Source organism: Lissotriton vulgaris, chromosome 1_1 (genome assembly GCF_964263255.1).
Source record: "Lissotriton vulgaris chromosome 1_1, aLisVul1.2, whole genome shotgun sequence".
Taxonomy (NCBI): domain Eukaryota; kingdom Metazoa; phylum Chordata; class Amphibia; order Caudata; family Salamandridae; genus Lissotriton; species Lissotriton vulgaris.
This window is the reverse complement of record NC_141685.1, coordinates 201,021,369-201,023,868: the sequence shown is the minus strand read 5'-3', so window position 1 is coordinate 201,023,868 and position 2,500 is coordinate 201,021,369. Positions and strand designations below refer to the sequence as shown.

At 50.3% G+C, this 2,500-nt stretch overlaps 3 non-coding genes across 3 annotated transcripts; 2 read left to right on the top strand and 1 right to left on the bottom strand.

Annotated features, from left to right (window-relative positions):
* The first annotated feature begins 1,027 nt into the window (after positions 1-1,027).
* TRNAN-GUU (transfer RNA asparagine (anticodon GUU)) lies at positions 1,028-1,101 on the top strand. The gene has a single exon. It is a non-coding gene; the product is annotated as a tRNA-Asn (tRNA).
* A 236-nt stretch (positions 1,102-1,337) lies between these two features.
* TRNAW-CCA (transfer RNA tryptophan (anticodon CCA)) lies at positions 1,338-1,409 on the top strand. Its single transcript has one exon. It is a non-coding gene; the product is annotated as a tRNA-Trp (tRNA).
* Positions 1,410-1,480: 71 nt separating this feature from the next.
* Positions 1,481-1,551, bottom strand: TRNAG-GCC (transfer RNA glycine (anticodon GCC)). The gene has a single exon. It is a non-coding gene; the product is annotated as a tRNA-Gly (tRNA).
* Positions 1,552-2,500: the final 949 nt, after the last annotated feature.

Sequence of the window (2,500 nt, the reverse complement as noted above, 5' to 3'; positions counted from 1 at the left end):
TCAGATGCAGGAGACTATAAGTAATAATGTCTTTGCATTTGCTGAGGTCACTGGCTTGGTACTAGAGTTGTGGTTATCAGGGCATGATGGCAGGCTGCTCCTGACAGAAGTGGCTCACAGAATGCACCCGCCAGATCACCAGCACTATTGTGTTTCAGATCATGTCACTGAACTCTCCTCCTGGAAAATCCTTCCCACTGGCTTTGCCAGATTCTGTGTCCTCCCCAAAATGCTGGGGTGAAACGGGCAGAGTTCTGCGCCCTGCGCCCCTTTACGTGTCCCTAACGCTCTCCCAACGCGTCCTGGTCGGGCACAGCCCTGGTCGGGCTTAGATCACTGGAGCCTCTGGAGATCAAGAACTCCGGAAGCCTAGGGTCAGGCCTATTGCAGAGGCATCTTGTGCCTGGCCATTCCGGGATTGTTGTGTTTCAGGGCCTAGCCATCAATACTCCTGGGATTTCTTTCCATGAGAACCCTCATGTCCCTGTCCTCCCACAAGCCCGAGCTTTTATGTAAAATAAAGTGTGCTCTGTGGGCCTCCCCCTATGTGCTCTCTGCCTAATCTCTTTCTCCCAAGCTGAGCTCTGCAGGTAAATGTATCTATCTGACTGAGGGGCTAGGGAGGGCCTTTCCCAGCAGTCTTACAAGCCAAGAGTTCAGAGAAAGCACCTGCTCTGGGAAGGAGACTCTGCTCACAGAGAAGACAAGTCCAACATATCACAGTGAAGATGGGATGGGCAAGACACACGCCTCACGGGCTGGTAGCACGCAAACAGAGGAGCAGGGAGCTACGCTAAGCAGGCAAAGAGAAAAGTCATGTATGAGTCTCATGCACTGTGATCGGTAGTAATACTGGCTCTAACACCATTAGACAGTAGTCTACACATCATAAATTACAACAGTAACAAGACACTAAGCAAATGACAAATGCTGTATGGCATAAAGACGCCTTATATAATACAAGCTCCAGGCAGGCGCACACATGTCAAGACATATATTGAGTCTCAGGAAATGTATACAGCGAATAGTCTCTGTGGCGCAATCGGTTAGCGTGTTCGGCTGTTATCCGAAAGGTTGGTGGTTCAAGCCCACCCAGGGACGTATCCTTTTGTCTGCATGAAACACAGATACGTACCTTTGCTCTTTCCTGCGTGCGATCCTTTCCCTGAATAGTTCAATCCTCAGCGTTCTCACTGCACCTGCCGTTAATTTCCATAATCAGGATAGAAAACAAAAGGCCAAGCCCTGTAATACAACCGTAGGCATATAAGCAGAGGAAAATAAGTCAAAAGGCCCACAGCATTTGTTCATCTGGCATCGAAGGCTGCAAGTGTAAGGACCTCGTGGCGCAACGGTAGCGCGTCTGACTCCAGATCAGAAGGTTGCGTGTTCAAATCACGTTGGGGTCACTGCTTACCATTTTATTCCCCACTGAGTTCATATATATCATTTCGAAAACAAAGTCAAAAGAAAGCAACCTTGCATTGGCCGGGAATCGAACCCGGGACTCCCGTGTGGCAGGCGAGAATTCTACCACTGAACCACCAATGCTTCACATGGTGTGTTCACAGGCAGAGCTCTGTCCAAGACAGTGGTCAGGTTCACACACTTAAATTGTACACATATGAACAAAGGGTGCGCAGCAGACATGATAACGCCAACGTTTCACATGATGATGGCTAGAATCAGATGCAGGAGACTATAAGTAATAATGTCTTTGCATTTGCTGAGGTCACTGGCTTGGTACTAGAGTTGTGGTTATCAGGGCATGATGGCAGGCTGCTCCTGACAGAAGTGGCTCACAGAATGCACCCGCCAGATCACCAGCACTATTGTGTTTCAGATCATGTCACTGAACTCTCCTCCTGGAAAATCCTTCCCACTGGCTTTGCCAGATTCTGTGTCCTCCCCAAAATGCTGGGGTGAAACGGGCAGAGTTCTGCGCCCTGCGCCCCTTTACGTGTCCCTAACGCTCTCCCAACGCGCCCTGGTCGGGCACAGCCCTGGTCGGGCTTAGATCACTGGAGCCTCTGGAGATCAAGAACTCCGGAAGCCTAGGGTCAGGCCTATTGCAGAGGCATCTTGTGCCTGGCCATTCCGGGATTGTTGTGTTTCAGGGCCTAGCCATCAATACTCCTGGGATTTCTTTCCATGAGAACCCTCATGTCCCTGTCCTCCCACAACCCCGAGCTTTTATGTAAAATAAAGTGTGCTCTGTGGGCCTTCCCCTATGTGCTCTCTGCCTAATCTCTTTCTCCCAAGCTGAGCTCTGCAGGTAAATGTATCTATCTGACTGAGGGGCTAGGGAGGGCCTTTCCCAGCAGTCTTACAAGCCAAGAGTTCAGAGAAAGCACCTGCTCTGGGAAGGAGACTCTGCTCACAGAGAAGACAAGTCCAACATAACACAGTGAAGATGGGATGGGCAAGACACACGCCTCACGGGCTGGTAGCACGCAAACAGTGGAGCAGGGAGCTACGCTAAGCAGGCAAAGAGAAAAGT